At 53.5% G+C, this 15,326-nt stretch overlaps 14 non-coding genes across 14 annotated transcripts; 4 read left to right on the forward strand and 10 right to left on the reverse strand.

The window, feature by feature from the left end:
• The first annotated feature begins 346 nt into the window (after positions 1-346).
• Positions 347-429, forward strand: TRNAL-UAA (transfer RNA leucine (anticodon UAA)). Its single transcript has one exon. It is a non-coding gene; the product is annotated as a tRNA-Leu (tRNA).
• A 1,132-nt stretch (positions 430-1,561) lies between these two features.
• TRNAE-CUC (transfer RNA glutamic acid (anticodon CUC)) lies at positions 1,562-1,633 on the reverse strand. Its single transcript has one exon. It is a non-coding gene; the product is annotated as a tRNA-Glu (tRNA).
• Positions 1,634-2,263: 630 nt separating this feature from the next.
• TRNAE-UUC (transfer RNA glutamic acid (anticodon UUC)) lies at positions 2,264-2,335 on the reverse strand. The gene has a single exon. It is a non-coding gene; the product is annotated as a tRNA-Glu (tRNA).
• Positions 2,336-3,787: 1,452 nt separating this feature from the next.
• TRNAE-CUC (transfer RNA glutamic acid (anticodon CUC)) lies at positions 3,788-3,859 on the reverse strand. Its single transcript has one exon. It is a non-coding gene; the product is annotated as a tRNA-Glu (tRNA).
• A 630-nt stretch (positions 3,860-4,489) lies between these two features.
• TRNAE-UUC (transfer RNA glutamic acid (anticodon UUC)) lies at positions 4,490-4,561 on the reverse strand. The gene has a single exon. It is a non-coding gene; the product is annotated as a tRNA-Glu (tRNA).
• Positions 4,562-4,804: 243 nt separating this feature from the next.
• TRNAL-UAA (transfer RNA leucine (anticodon UAA)) lies at positions 4,805-4,887 on the forward strand. The gene has a single exon. It is a non-coding gene; the product is annotated as a tRNA-Leu (tRNA).
• Positions 4,888-7,024: 2,137 nt separating this feature from the next.
• Positions 7,025-7,107, forward strand: TRNAL-UAA (transfer RNA leucine (anticodon UAA)). Its single transcript has one exon. It is a non-coding gene; the product is annotated as a tRNA-Leu (tRNA).
• A 1,126-nt stretch (positions 7,108-8,233) lies between these two features.
• Positions 8,234-8,305, reverse strand: TRNAE-CUC (transfer RNA glutamic acid (anticodon CUC)). The gene has a single exon. It is a non-coding gene; the product is annotated as a tRNA-Glu (tRNA).
• Positions 8,306-8,935: 630 nt separating this feature from the next.
• On the reverse strand, positions 8,936-9,007 carry TRNAE-UUC (transfer RNA glutamic acid (anticodon UUC)). Its single transcript has one exon. It is a non-coding gene; the product is annotated as a tRNA-Glu (tRNA).
• Positions 9,008-10,459: 1,452 nt separating this feature from the next.
• TRNAE-CUC (transfer RNA glutamic acid (anticodon CUC)) lies at positions 10,460-10,531 on the reverse strand. The gene has a single exon. It is a non-coding gene; the product is annotated as a tRNA-Glu (tRNA).
• A 630-nt stretch (positions 10,532-11,161) lies between these two features.
• TRNAE-UUC (transfer RNA glutamic acid (anticodon UUC)) lies at positions 11,162-11,233 on the reverse strand. The gene has a single exon. It is a non-coding gene; the product is annotated as a tRNA-Glu (tRNA).
• Positions 11,234-11,476: 243 nt separating this feature from the next.
• On the forward strand, positions 11,477-11,559 carry TRNAL-UAA (transfer RNA leucine (anticodon UAA)). Its single transcript has one exon. It is a non-coding gene; the product is annotated as a tRNA-Leu (tRNA).
• A 1,834-nt stretch (positions 11,560-13,393) lies between these two features.
• On the reverse strand, positions 13,394-13,465 carry TRNAE-UUC (transfer RNA glutamic acid (anticodon UUC)). The gene has a single exon. It is a non-coding gene; the product is annotated as a tRNA-Glu (tRNA).
• Positions 13,466-14,917: 1,452 nt separating this feature from the next.
• On the reverse strand, positions 14,918-14,989 carry TRNAE-CUC (transfer RNA glutamic acid (anticodon CUC)). The gene has a single exon. It is a non-coding gene; the product is annotated as a tRNA-Glu (tRNA).
• Between the last annotated feature and the right edge of the window lie 337 nt (positions 14,990-15,326).

Consider the following 15,326-nt stretch of genomic DNA (forward strand, 5'->3'; position numbering starts at 1 on the left):
AAATTACGCACGTCTACGTCTTAGAGGGATCTTCCCTGACCGGGAATCGAACCCGGGCCGCGGCGGTGAAAGCGCCGAATCCTAGCCACTAGACCACCAGCGAGGAGATGCTCTTGTGAGCCTGCCTTGCTCACTTCCTTATTGTGACTAAGCTAACTCCACTGTATAGATTGCCCATAAAGTACGAGTGGGGAAAAGTTAGGTGTCACACAGTGTGTTTGTCATAAGCAATTACCTTTATCCTCCTGCAAAAGCCTTTTTACTCTGCAATCACCTCTTGCTGGACAGCCTGCGCTGGAGCAGCCAGCATGAAAAGGGAGCTGAGTAAGGCAGGGCCTAGGGTCTCACCAGGGTGGCCGAGTGGTTAAGGCGTTGGACTTAAGATCCAATGGACAGTTGTCCGCATGGGTTCGAGCCCCATCCCTGGTATGGGTTTTCAGCGGGTGTGTAGGAACTTGCAGATGCTTTTTTAAAGCATTTTCCTCTGCCCTCCTCACCCTCCCAGTGCCCTTCCTTAACAGTCCCAATTCACGTCTCAGCTGTGGGGTCTGCTGCTACTCTGCACTTAGAATGGATGCTTCCCAAAGCAATGCAGTGCCACCTACGCAGAGCCCCTGCTTAGAGAAATACACCTCCTATGTCTTTTCCCACTGAAGGGAGCAGGAGGAAGTACTTGCTTCCTGGGGAACATGGGCCTGCCACTGGAATTTGTTAACCCGCCTCTTGCGGATTTCTCCCCTTTCTTTGATTTACACCTGCAGGCTCTCCCTTGCCATCGGAGCAGGATCTGCTGATGCAGGCCCGGCAGGATCAAATGTGCAAAGGCTTGTCCCCAGGCCTCGGGAAAAAATTGAGCAGAGATTCCCGCCTCCGCCTCCGCCTCCGCCTCCTCTTGCCTTCCGAACGGGCTTCCAAACGGGCAATGCCCTGACGGGTCCCCCACGCCCCATCCTGCCCATGCCCACACCCCTGTATATGAGGGTGACCCATGTCCCTCACCCTCCATGCTCGAACGGAAGACACGTGTGTCCTGAGGGGAGCGCCAGACAGGCATTTCTCCGGCCAGGCAGACCCCTGCAGCACCCGTTAGGCTCCAAAGCCTGTACATTCCCAAGATGCCACTGGTCACTATGCAAATCAGACAGCCCTGGCCACACCCTCTCCGCCGCTGGGCTCTGCTGCTTTCGGTACGTGCAGCTCAGCTTTTTCTTACCCTGAACCAGACTTCCGTTTCAGCAAAAAGGTGGGTTGCAGTGGGTCCGGGATGCCATTTGGAGACAAAGCCTGCGGCCCTGTCAAAGATGACTTCCTGCCGCACACCATGTGGTCAGAAGCCTACGAAAAGAAGCGCACCTCGGAATACAGAATCTCACTTCCTCAAGAGCCTTGCACAAGAGATTTTCCTCCCGCCGAGGAAAGCAACTCAAAGGGAACCTTGCGAAAATCAAATTAGGAGCCAGATTGCGGGATGCTAGGCAAACTGTTTGTCAGAAAAGCAAATTCATTTTGAGAAGCCCTGACCTGCGGGAAGGAAAAGCATTCAAGGGCAGAAGAAGGACTGTTCCCTGACCGGGAATCGAACCCGGGCCGCGGCGGTGAGAGCGCCGAATCCTAACCACTAGACCACCAGGGAACCCACAGCTATACAGCAAAAGTTCCTACACTGCTCTCCTAGTGACAAAGCTCATGGGGGCTGAAAGCATATTTTATTCTACAGCGAATATGAATCAGAACTTGAAAAAACACTCATGATTCCACCAGACTGTTTGTCACTTCCAAGCACAGGCCATCCCCTCCCCCGTGCTACTGAACCGACGAATTCCTGTACAATCGGGATCCCCGGGAAATCACAAGAGGGACACCTAGTGGCCGCTGATAGCTCAAAGACAGCTGGTACACCTTCTCACACCTACCTCGTTATTCAGCTTGCTGGAAGAATACATTGCGAATGACCGATTCAAGAGTGCAAGGGAGAAGAGTGCTCCAAAGTAGATGTATACATCGCAGCCGGGTTTTCCAGCAATTTACCTTTCTGATGAGCTGGTACTGCACTTTACGCCCACATAGAGCACCTGACTGGGTGGGGGACTGCGTGCGCATGAAGGTGGCTGAGGGCAATGGGAGCAAAGCAACCTGGGACACAGGGGACAAAGCCCCTTTCCTCTGCTTTCGTCTATAGGTCGGGGTGCCTTTTTAAGGACCTTCGATTAAAAAAAGCTGAGCTGCGTGGACAAATTACGCACGTCTACGTCTTAGAGGGATCTTCCCTGACCGGGAATCGAACCCGGGCCGCGGCGGTGAAAGCGCCGAATCCTAGCCACTAGACCACCAGGGAGGAGATGCTCTTGTGAGCCTGCCTTGCTCACTTCCTTATTGTGACTAAGCTAACTCCACTGTATAGATTGCCCATAAAGTACGAGTGGGGAAAAGTTAGGTGTCACACAGTGTGTTTGTCATAAGCAATTACCTTTATCCTCCTGCAAAAGCCTTTTTACTCTGCAATCACCTCTTGCTGGACAGCCTGCGCTGGAGCAGCCAGCATGAAAAGGGAGCTGAGTAAGGCAGGGCCTAGGGTCTCACCAGGGTGGCCGAGTGGTTAAGGCGTTGGACTTAAGATCCAATGGACAGTTGTCCGCATGGGTTTGAGCCCCATCCCTGGTATGGGTTTTCAGCGGGTGTGTAGGAACTTGCAGATGCTTTTTTAAAGCATTTTCCTCTGCCCTCCTCACCCTCCCAGTGCCCTTCCTTAACAGTCCCAATTCACGTCTCAGCTGTGGGGTCTGCTGCTACTCTGCACTTAGCATGGATGCTTCCCAAAGCAATGCAGTGCCACCTACGCAGAGCCCCTGCTTAGAGAAATACACCTCCTATGTCTTTTCCCACTGAAGGGAGCAGGAGGAAGTACTTGCTTCCTGGGGAACATGGGCCTGCCACTGGAATTTGTTAACCCGCCTCTTGCGGATTTCTCCCCTTTCTTTGATTTACACCTGCAGGCTCTCCCTTGCCATCGGAGCAGGATCTGCTGATGCAGGCCCGGCTGGATCAAATGTGCAAAGGCTTGTCCCCAGGCCTCGGGAAAAAATTGAGCAGAGATTCCCGCCTCCGCCTCCGCCTCCTCTTGCCTTCCGAACGGGCTTCCAAACGGGCAATGCCCTGACGGGTCCCCCACGCCCCATCCTGCCCATGCCCACACCCCTGTATATGAGGGTGACCCATGTCCCTCACCCTCCATGCTCGAACGGAAGACACGTGTGTCCTGAGGGGAGCGCCAGACAGGCATTTCTCCGGCCAGGCAGACCCCTGCAGCACCCGTTAGGCTCCAAAGCCTGTACATTCCCAAGATGCCACTGGTCACTATGCAAATCAGACAGCCCTGGCCACACCCTCTCCGCCGCTGGGCTCTGCTGCTTTCGGTACGTGCAGCTCAGCTTTTTCTTACCCTGAACCAGACTTCCGTTTCAGCAAAAAGGTGGGTTGCAGTGGGTCCGGGATGCCATTTGGAGACAAAGCCTGCGGCCCTGTCAAAGATGACTTCCTGCCGCACACCATGTGGTCAGAAGCCTACGAAAAGAAGCGCACCTCGGAATACAGAATCTCACTTCCTCAAGAGCCTTGCACAAGAGATTTTCCTCCCGCCGAGGAAAGCAACTCAAAGGGAACCTTGCGAAAATCAAATTAGGAGCCAGATTGCGGGATGCTAGGCAAACTGTTTGTCAGAAAAGCAAATTCATTTTGAGAAGCCCTGACCTGCGGGAAGGAAAAGCATTCAAGGGCAGAAGAAGGACTGTTCCCTGACCGGGAATCGAACCCGGGCCGCGGCGGTGAGAGCGCCGAATCCTAACCACTAGACCACCAGGGAACCCACAGCTATACAGCAAAAGTTCCTACACTGCTCTCCTAGTGACAAAGCTCATGGGGGCTGAAAGCATATTTTATTCTACAGCGAATATGAATCAGAACTTGAAAAAACACTCATGATTCCACCAGACTGTTTGTCACTTCCAAGCACAGGCCATCCCCTCCCCCGTGCTACTGAACCGACGAATTCCTGTACAATCGGGATCCCCGGGAAATCACAAGAGGGACACCTAGTGGCCGCTGATAGCTCAAAGACAGCTGGTACACCTTCTCACACCTACCTCGTTATTCAGCTTGCTGGAAGAATACATTGCGAATGACCGATTCAAGAGTGCAAGGGAGAAGAGTGCTCCAAAGTAGATGTATACATCGCAGCCGGGTTTTCCAGCAATTTACCTTTCTGATGAGCTGGTACTGCACTTTACGCCCACATAGAGCACCTGACTGGGTGGGGGACTGCGTGCGCATGAAGGTGGCTGAGGGCAATGGGAGCAAAGCAACCTGGGACACAGGGGACCCAGCCCCTTTCCTCTGCTTTCGTCTATAGGTCGGGGTGCCTTTTTAAGGACCTTCGATTAAAAAAAGCTGAGCTGCGTGGACAAATTACGCACGTCTACGTCTTAGAGGGATCTTCCCTGACCGGGAATCGAACCCGGGCCGCGGCGGTGAAAGCGCCGAATCCTAGCCACTAGACCACCAGGGAGGAGATGCTCTTGTGAGCCTGCCTTGCTCACTTCCTTATTGTGACTAAGCTAACTCCACTGTATAGATTGCCCATAAAGTACGAGTGGGGAAAAGTTAGGTGTCACACAGTGTGTTTGTCATAAGCAATTACCTTTATCCTCCTGCAAAAGCCTTTTTACTCTGCAATCACCTCTTGCTGGACAGCCTGCGCTGGAGCAGCCAGCATGAAAAGGGAGCTGAGTAAGGCAGGGCCTAGGGTCTCACCAGGGTGGCCGAGTGGTTAAGGCGTTGGACTTAAGATCCAATGGACAGTTGTCCGCATGGGTTCGAGCCCCATCCCTGGTATGGGTTTTCAGCGGGTGTGTAGGAACTTGCAGATGCTTTTTTAAAGCATTTTCCTCTGCCCTCCTCACCCTCCCAGTGCCCTTCCTTAACAGTCCCAATTCACGTCTCAGCTGTGGGGTCTGCTGCTACTCTGCACTTAGCATGGATGCTTCCCAAAGCAATGCAGTGCCACCTACGCAGAGCCCCTGCTTAGAGAAATACACCTCCTATGTCTTTTCCCACTGAAGGGAGCAGGAGGAAGTACTTGCTTCCTGGGGAACATGGGCCTGCCACTGGAATTTGTTAACCCGCCTCTTGCGGATTTCTCCCCTTTCTTTGATTTACACCTGCAGGCTCTCCCTTGCCATCGGAGCAGGATCTGCTGATGCAGGCCCGGCTGGATCAAATGTGCAAAGGCTTGTCCCCAGGCCTCGGGAAAAAATTGAGCAGAGATTCCCGCCTCCGCCTCCTCTTGCCTTCCGAACGGGCTTCCAAACGGGCAATGCCCTGACGGGTACCCCACGCCCCACCCTGCCCATGCCCACACCCCTGTATATGAGGGTGACCCATGTCCCTCACCCTCCATGCTCGAACGGAAGACACGTGTGTCCTGAGGGGAGCGCCAGACAGGCATTTCTCCGGCCAGGCAGACCCCTGCAGCACCCGTTAGGCTCCAAAGCCTGTACATTCCCAAGATGCCACTGGTCACTATGCAAATCAGACAGCCCTGGCCACACCCTCTCCGCCGCTGGGCTCTGCTGCTTTCGGTACGTGCAGCTCAGCTTTTTCTTACCCTGAACCAGACTTCCGTTTCAGCAAAAAGGTGGGTTGCAGTGGGTCCGGGATGCCATTTGGAGACAAAGCCTGCGGCCCTGTCAAAGATGACTTCCTGCCGCACACCATGTGGTCAGAAGCCTACGAAAAGAAGCGCACCTCGGAATACAGAATCTCACTTCCTCAAGAGCCTTGCACAAGAGATTGTCCTCCCGCCGAGGAAAGCAACTCAAAGGGAACCTTGCGAAAATCAAATTAGGAGCCAGATTGCGGGATGCTAGGCAAACTGTTTGTCAGAAAAGCAAATTCATTTTGAGAAGCCCTGACCTGCGGGAAGGAAAAGCATTCAAGGGCAGAAGAAGGACTGTTCCCTGACCGGGAATTGAACCCAGGCCGCGGCGGTGAGAGCGCCGAATCCTAACCACTAGACCACCAGGGAACCCACAGCCATACAGCAAAAGTTCCTACACTGCTCTCCTAGTGACAAAGCTCATGGGGGCTGAAAGCATATTTTATTCTACAGCGAATATGAATCAGAACTTGAAAAAACACTCATGATTCCACCAGACTGTTTGTCACTTCCAAGCACAGGCCATCCCCTCCCCCGTGCTACTGAACCGACGAATTCCTGTACAATCGGGATCCCCGGGAAATCACAAGAGGGACACCTAGTGGCCGCTGATAGCTCAAAGACAGCTGGTACACCTTCTCACACCTACCTCGTTATTCAGCTTGCTGGAAGAATACATTGCGAATGACCGATTCAAGAGTGCAAGGGAGAAGAGTGCTCCAAAGTAGATGTATACATCGCAGCCGGGTTTTCCAGCAATTTACCTTTCTGATGAGCTGGTACTGCACTTAACGCCCACATAGAGCACCTGACTGGGTGGGGGACTGCGTGCGCATGAAGGTGGCTGAGGGCAATGGGAGCAAAGCAACCTGGGACACAGGGGACCCAGCCCCTTTCCTCTGCTTTCGTCTATAGGTCGGGGTGCCTTTTTAAGGACCTTCGATTAAAAAAAGCTGAGCTGCGTGGACAAATTACGCACGTCTACGTCTTAGAGGGATCTTCCCTGACCGGGAATCGAACCCGGGCCGCGGCGGTGAAAGCGCCGAATCCTAGCCACTAGACCACCAGCGAGGAGATGCTCTTGTGAGCCTGCCTTGCTCACTTCCTTATTGTGACTAAGCTAACTCCACTGTATAGATTGCCCATAAAGTACGAGTGGGGAAAAGTTAGGTGTCACACAGTGTGTTTGTCATAAGCAATTACCTTTATCCTCCTGCAAAAGCCTTTTTACTCTGCAATCACCTCTTGCTGGACAGCCTGCGCTGGAGCAGCCAGCATGAAAAGGGAGCTGAGTAAGGCAGGGCCTAGGGTCTCACCAGGGTGGCCGAGTGGTTAAGGCGTTGGACTTAAGATCCAATGGACAGTTGTCCGCATGGGTTCGAGCCCCATCCCTGGTATGGGTTTTCAGCGGGTGTGTAGGAACTTGCAGATGCTTTTTTAAAGCATTTTCCTCTGCCCTCCTCACCCTCCCAGTGCCCTTCCTTAACAGTCCCAATTCACGTCTCAGCTGTGGGGTCTGCTGCTACTCTGCACTTAGAATGGATGCTTCCCAAAGCAATGCAGTGCCACCTACGCAGAGCCCCTGCTTAGAGAAATACACCTCCTATGTCTTTTCCCACTGAAGGGAGCAGGAGGAAGTACTTGCTTCCTGGGGAACATGGGCCTGCCACTGGAATTTGTTAACCCGCCTCTTGCGGATTTCTCCCCTTTCTTTGATTTACACCTGCAGGCTCTCCCTTGCCATCGGAGCAGGATCTGCTGATGCAGGCCCGGCAGGATCAAATGTGCAAAGGCTTGTCCCCAGGCCTCGGGAAAAAATTGAGCAGAGATTCCCGCCTCCGCCTCCGCCTCCTCTTGCCTTCCGAACGGGCTTCCAAACGGGCAATGCCCTGACGGGTCCCCCACGCCCCATCCTGCCCATGCCCACACCCCTGTATATGAGGGTGACCCATGTCCCTCACCCTCCATGCTCGAACGGAAGACACGTGTGTCCTGAGGGGAGCGCCAGACAGGCATTTCTCCGGCCAGGCAGACCCCTGCAGCACCCGTTAGGCTCCAAAGCCTGTACATTCCCAAGATGCCACTGGTCACTATGCAAATCAGACAGCCCTGGCCACACCCTCTCCGCCGCTGGGCTCTGCTGCTTTCGGTACGTGCAGCTCAGCTTTTTCTTACCCTGAACCAGACTTCCGTTTCAGCAAAAAGGTGGGTTGCAGTGGGTCCGGGATGCCATTTGGAGACAAAGCCTGCGGCCCTGTCAAAGATGACTTCCTGCCGCACACCATGTGGTCAGAAGCCTACGAAAAGAAGCGCACCTCGGAATACAGAATCTCACTTCCTCAAGAGCCTTGCACAAGAGATTGTCCTCCCGCCGAGGAAAGCAACTCAAAGGGAACCTTGCGAAAATCAAATTAGGAGCCAGATTGCGGGATGCTAGGCAAACTGTTTGTCAGAAAAGCAAATTCATTTTGAGAAGCCCTGACCTGCGGGAAGGAAAAGCATTCAAGGGCAGAAGAAGGACTGTTCCCTGACCGGGAATCGAACCCGGGCCGCGGCGGTGAGAGCGCCGAATCCTAACCACTAGACCACCAGGGAACCCACAGCCATACAGCAAAAGTTCCTACACTGCTCTCCTAGTGACAAAGCTCATGGGGGCTGAAAGCATATTTTATTCTACAGCGAATATGAATCAGAACTTGAAAAAACACTCATGATTCCACCAGACTGTTTGTCACTTCCAAGCACAGGCCATCCCCTCCCCCGTGCTACTGAACCGACGAATTCCTGTACAATCGGGATCCCCGGGAAATCACAAGAGGGACACCTAGTGGCCGCTGATAGCTCAAAGACAGCTGGTACACCTTCTCACACATACCTCGTTATTCAGCTTGCTGGAAGAATACATTGCGAATGACCGATTCAAGAGTGCAAGGGAGAAGAGTGCTCCAAAGTAGATGTATACATCGCAGCCGGGTTTTCCAGCAATTTACCTTTCTGATGAGCTGGTACTGCACTTTACGCCCACATAGAGCACCTGACTGGGTGGGGGACTGCGTGCGCATGAAGGTGGCTGAGGGCAATGGGAGCAAAGCAACCTGGGACACAGGGGACCCAGCCCCTTTCCTCTGCTTTCGTCTATAGGTCGGGGTGCCTTTTTAAGGACCTTCGATTAAAAAAAGCTGAGCTGCGTGGACAAATTACGCACGTCTACGTCTTAGAGGGATCTTCCCTGACCGGGAATCGAACCCGGGCCGCGGCGGTGAAAGCGCCGAATCCTAGCCACTAGACCACCAGGGAGGAGATGCTCTTGTGAGCCTGCCTTGCTCACTTCCTTATTGTGACTAAGCTAACTCCACTGTATAGATTGCCCATAAAGTACGAGTGGGGAAAAGTTAGGTGTCACACAGTGTGTTTGTCATAAGCAATTACCTTTATCCTCCTGCAAAAGCCTTTTTACTCTGCAATCACCTCTTGCTGGACAGCCTGCGCTGGAGCAGCCAGCATGAAAAGGGAGCTGAGTAAGGCAGGGCCTAGGGTCTCTCCAGGGTGGCCGAGTGGTTAAGGCGTTGGACTTAAGATCCAATGGACAGTTGTCCGCATGGGTTCGAGCCCCATCCCTGGTATGGGTTTTCAGCGGGTGTGTAGGAACTTGCAGATGCTTTTTTAAAGCATTTTCCTCTGCCCTCCTCACCCTCCCAGTGCCCTTCCTTAACAGTCCCAATTCACGTCTCAGCTGTGGGGTCTGCTGCTACTCTGCACTTAGCATGGATGCTTCCCAAAGCAATGCAGTGCCACCTACGCAGAGCCCCTGCTTAGAGAAATACACCTCCTATGTCTTTTCCCACTGAAGGGAGCAGGAGGAAGTACTTGCTTCCTGGGGAACATGGGCCTGCCACTGGAATTTGTTAACCCGCCTCTTGCGGATTTCTCCCCTTTCTTTGATTTACACCTGCAGGCTCTCCCTTGCCATCGGAGCAGGATCTGCTGATGCAGGCCCGGCTGGATCAAATGTGCAAAGGCTTGTCCCCAGGCCTCGGGAAAAAATTGAGCAGAGATTCCCGCCTCCGCCTCCGCCTCCTCTTGCCTTCCGAACGGGCTTCCAAACGGGCAATGCCCTGACGGGTACCCCACGCCCCACCCTGCCCATGCCCACACCCCTGTATATGAGGGTGACCCATGTCCCTCACCCTCCATGCTCGAACGGAAGACACGTGTGTCCTGAGGGGAGCGCCAGACAGGCATTTCTCCGGCCAGGCAGACCCCTGCAGCACCCGTTAGGCTCCAAAGCCTGTACATTCCCAAGATGCCACTGGTCACTATGCAAATCAGACAGCCCTGGCCACACCCTCTCCGCCGCTGGGCTCTGCTGCTTTCGGTACGTGCAGTTCAGCTTTTTCTTACCCTGAACCAGACTTCCGTTTCAGCAAAAAGGTGGGTTGCAGTGGGTCCGGGATGCCATTTGGAGACAAAGCCTGCGGCCCTGTCAAAGATGACTTCCTGCCGCACACCATGTGGTCAGAAGCCTACGAAAAGAAGCGCACCTCGGAATACAGAATCTCACTTCCTCAAGAGCCTTGCACAAGAGATTTTCCTCCCGCCGAGGAAAGCAACTCAAAGGGAACCTTGCGAAAATCAAATTAGGAGCCAGATTGCGGGATGCTAGGCAAACTGTTTGTCAGAAAAGCAAATTCATTTTGAGAAGCCCTGACCTGCGGGAAGGAAAAGCATTCAAGGGCAGAAGAAGGACTGTTCCCTGACCGGGAATCGAACCCGGGCCGCGGCGGTGAGAGCGCCGAATCCTAACCACTAGACCACCAGGGAACCCACAGCTATACAGCAAAAGTTCCTACACTGCTCTCCTAGTGACAAAGCTCATGGGGGCTGAAAGCATATTTTATTCTACAGCGAATATGAATCAGAACTTGAAAAAACACTCATGATTCCACCAGACTGTTTGTCACTTCCAAGCACAGGCCATCCCCTCCCCCGTGCTACTGAACCGACGAATTCCTGTACAATCGGGATCCCCGGGAAATCACAAGAGGGACACCTAGTGGCCACTGAGAGCTCAAAGACAGCTGGTACACCTTCTCACACCTACCTCGTTATTCAGCTTGCTGGAAGAATACATTGCGAATGACCGATTCAAGAGTGCAAGGGAGAAGAGTGCTCCAAAGTAGATGTATACATCGCAGCCGGGTTTTCCAGCAATTTACCTTTCTGATGAGCTGGTACTGCACTTTACGCCCACATAGAGCACCTGACTGGGTGGGGGACTGCGTGCGCATGAAGGTGGCTGAGGGCAATGGGAGCAAAGCAACCTGGGACACAGGGGACCCAGCCCCTTTCCTCTGCTTTCGTCTATAGGTCGGGGTGCCTTTTTAAGGACCTTCGATTAAAAAAAGCTGAGCTGCGTGGACAAATTACGCACGTCTACGTCTTAGAGGGATCTTCCCTGACCGGGAATCGAACCCGGGCCGCGGCGGTGAAAGCGCCGAATCCTAGCCACTAGACCACCAGGGAGGAGATGCTCTTGTGAGCCTGCCTTGCTCACTTCCTTATTGTGACTAAGCTAACTCCACTGTATAGATTGCCCATAAAGTACGAGTGGGGAAAAGTTAGGTGTCACACAGTGTGTTTGTCATAAGCAATTACCTTTATCCTCCTGCAAAAGCCTTTTTACTCTGCAATCACCTCTTGCTGGACAGCCTGCGCTGGAGCAGCCAGCATGAAAAGGGAGCTGAGTAAGGCAGGGCCTAGGGTCTCACCAGGGTGGCCGAGTGGTTAAGGCGTTGGACTTAAGATCCAATGGACAGTTGTCCGCATGGGTTCGAGCCCCATCCCTGGTATGGGTTTTCAGCGGGTGTGTAGGAACTTGCAGATGCTTTTTTAAAGCATTTTCCTCTGCCCTCCTCACCCTCCCAGTGCCCTTCCTTAACAGTCCCAATTCACGTCTCAGCTGTGGGGTCTGCTGCTACTCTGCACTTAGCATGGATGCTTCCCAAAGCAATGCAGTGCCACCTACGCAGAGCCCCTGCTTAGAGAAATACACCTCCTATGTCTTTTCCCACTGAAGGGAGCAGGAGGAAGTACTTGCTTCCTGGGGAACATGGGCCTGCCACTGGAATTTGTTAACCCGCCTCTTGCGGATTTCTCCCCTTTCTTTGATTTACACCTGCAGGCTCTCCCTTGCCATCGGAGCAGGATCTGCTGATGCAGGCCCGGCAGGATCAAATGTGCAAAGGCTTGTCCCCAGGCCTCGGGAAAAAATTGAGCAGAGATTCCCGCCTCCGCCTCCGCCTCCGCCTCCTCTTGCCTTCCGAACGGGCTTCCAAACGGGCAATGCCCTGACGGGTCCCCCACGCCCCATCCTGCCCATGCCCACACCCCTGTATATGAGGGTGACCCATGTCCCTCACCCTCCATGCTCGAACGGAAGACACGTGTGTCCTGAGGGGAGCGCCAGACAGACATTTCTCCGGCCAGGCAGACCCCTGCAGCACCCGTTAGGCTCCAAAGCCTGTACATTCCCAAGATGCCACTGGTCACTATGCAAATCAGACAGCCCTGGCCACACCCTCTCCGCCGCTGGGCTCTGCTGCTTTCGGTACGTGCAGCTCAGCTTTTTCTTACCCTGAACCAGACTTCCGTTTCAGCAAAAAGGTGGGTTGCAGTGGGTCCGGGATGCCATTTGGAGACAAAGCCTGCGGCCCTGTCAAAGATGACTTCCTGCCGCACACCATGTGGTCAGAAGCCTACGAAAAGAAGCGCACCTCGGAATACAGAATCTCACTTCCTCAAGAGCCTTGCACAAGAGATTTTCCTCCCGCCGAGGAAAGCAACTCAAAGGGAACCTTGCGAAAATCAAATTAGGAGCCAGATTGCGGGATGCTAGGCAAACTGTTTGTCAGAAAAGCAAATTCATTTTGAGAAGCCCTGACCTGCGGGAAGGAAAAGCATTCAAGGGCAGAAGAAGGACTGTTTCCTGACCGGGAATCGAACCCGGGCCGCGGCGGTGAGAGCGCCGAATCCTAACCACTAGACCACCAGGGAACCCACAGCCATACAGCAAAAGTTCCTACACTGCTCTCCTAGTGACAAAGCTCATGGGGGCTGAAAGCATATTTTATTCTACAGCGAATATGAATCAGAACTTGAAAAAACACTCATGATTCCACCAGACTGTTTGTCACTTCCAAGCACAGGCCATCCCCTCCCCCGTGCCACTGAACCGACGAATTCCTGTACAATCGGGATCCCCGGGAAATCACAAGAGGGACACCTAGTGGCCGCTGATAGCTCAAAGACAGCTGGTACACCTTCTCACACCTACCTCGTTATTCAGCTTGCTGGAAGAATACATTGCGAATGACCGATTCAAGAGTGCAAGGGAGAAGAGTGCTCCAAAGTAGATGTATACATCGCAGCCGGGTTTTCCAGCAATTTACCTTTCTGATGAGCTGGTACTGCACTTTACGCCCACATAGAGCACCTGACTGGGTGGGGGACTGCGTGTGCATGAAGGTGGCTGAGGGCAATGGGAGCAAAGCAACCTGGGACACAGGGGACCCAGCCCCTTTCCTCTGCTTTCGTCTATAGGTCGGGGTGCCTTTTTAAGGACCTTCGATTAAAAAAAGCTGAGCTGCGTGGACAAATTACGCACGTCTACGTCTTAGAGGGATCTTCCCTGACCGGGAATCGAACCCGGGCCGCGGCGGTGAAAGCGCCGAATCCTAGCCACTAGACCACCAGGGAGGAGATGCTCTTGTGAGCCTGCCTTGCTCACTTCCTTATTGTGACTAAGCTAACTCCACTGTATAGATTGCCCATAAAGTACGAGTGGGGAAAAGTTAGGTGTCACACAGTGTGTTTGTCATAAGCAATTACCTTTATCCTCCTGCAAAAGCCTTTTTACTCTGCAATCACCTCTTGCTGGACAGCCTGCGCTGGAGCAGCCAGCATGAAAAGGGAGCTGAGTAAGGCAGGGCCTAGGGTCTCTCCAGGGTGGCCGAGTGGTTAAGGCGTTGGACTTAAGATCCAATGGACAGTTGTCCGCATGGGTTCGAGCCCCATCCCTGGTATGGGTTTTCAGCGGGTGTGTAGGAACTTGCAGATGCTTTTTTAAAGCATTTTCCTCTGCCCTCCTCACCCTCCCAGTGCCCTTCCTTAACAGTCCCAATTCACGTCTCAGCTGTGGGGTCTGCTGCTACTCTGCACTTAGCATGGATGCTTCCCAAAGCAATGCAGTGCCACCTACGCAGAGCCCCTGCTTAGAGAAATACACCTCCTATGTCTTTTCCCACTGAAGGGAGCAGGAGGAAGTACTTGCTTCCTGGGGAACATGGGCCTGCCACTGGAATTTGTTAACCCGCCTCTTGCGGATTTCTCCCCTTTCTTTGATTTACACCTGCAGGCTCTCCCTTGCCATCGGAGCAGGATCTGCTGATGCAGGCCCGGCTGGATCAAATGTGCAAAGGCTTGTCCCCAGGCCTCGGGAAAAAATTGAGCAGAGATTCCCGCCTCCGCCTCCGCCTCCTCTTGCCTTCCGAACGGGCTTCCAAACGGGCAATGCCCTGACGGGTACCCCACGCCCCACCCTGCCCATGCCCACACCCCTGTATATGAGGGTGACCCATGTCCCTCACCCTCCATGCTCGAACGGAAGACACGTGTGTCCTGAGGGGAGCGCCAGACAGGCATTTCTCCGGCCAGGCAGACCCCTGCAGCACCCGTTAGGCTCCAAAGCCTGTACATTCCCAAGATGCCACTGGTCACTATGCAAATCAGACAGCCCTGGCCACACCCTCTCCGCCGCTGGGCTCTGCTGCTTTCGGTACGTGCAGTTCAGCTTTTTCTTACCCTGAACCAGACTTCCGTTTCAGCAAAAAGGTGGGTTGCAGTGGGTCCGGGATGCCATTTGGAGACAAAGCCTGCGGCCCTGTCAAAGATGACTTCCTGCCGCACACCATGTGGTCAGAAGCCTACGAAAAGAAGCGCACCTCGGAATACAGAATCTCACTTCCTCAAGAGCCTTGCACAAGAGATTTTCCTCCCGCCGAGGAAAGCAACTCAAAGGGAACCTTGCGAAAATCAAATTAGGAGCCAGATTGCGGGATGCTAGGCAAACTGTTTGTCAGAAAAGCAAATTCATTTTGAGAAGCCCTGACCTGCGGGAAGGAAAAGCATTCAAGGGCAGAAGAAGGACTGTTCCCTGACCGGGAATCGAACCCGGGCCGCGGCGGTGAGAGCGCCGAATCCTAACCACTAGACCACCAGGGAACCCACAGCTATACAGCAAAAGTTCCTACACTGCTCTCCTAGTGACAAAGCTCATGGGGGCTGAAAGCATATTTTATTCTACAGCGAATATGAATCAGAACTTGAAAAAACACTCATGATTCCACCAGACTGTTTGTCACTTCCAAGCACAGGCCATCCCCTCCCCCGTGCTACTGAACCGACGAATTCCTGTACAATCGGGATCCCCGGGAAATCACAAGAGGGACACCTAGTGGCCACTGAGAGCTCAAAGACAGCTGGTACACCTTCTCACACCTACCTCGTTATTCAGCTTGCTGGAAGAATACATTGCGAATGACCGATTCAAGAGTGCAAG

Source organism: Triturus cristatus, chromosome 5_2 (genome assembly GCF_964204655.1).
Source record: "Triturus cristatus chromosome 5_2, aTriCri1.1, whole genome shotgun sequence".
Classification (NCBI taxonomy): domain Eukaryota; kingdom Metazoa; phylum Chordata; class Amphibia; order Caudata; family Salamandridae; genus Triturus; species Triturus cristatus.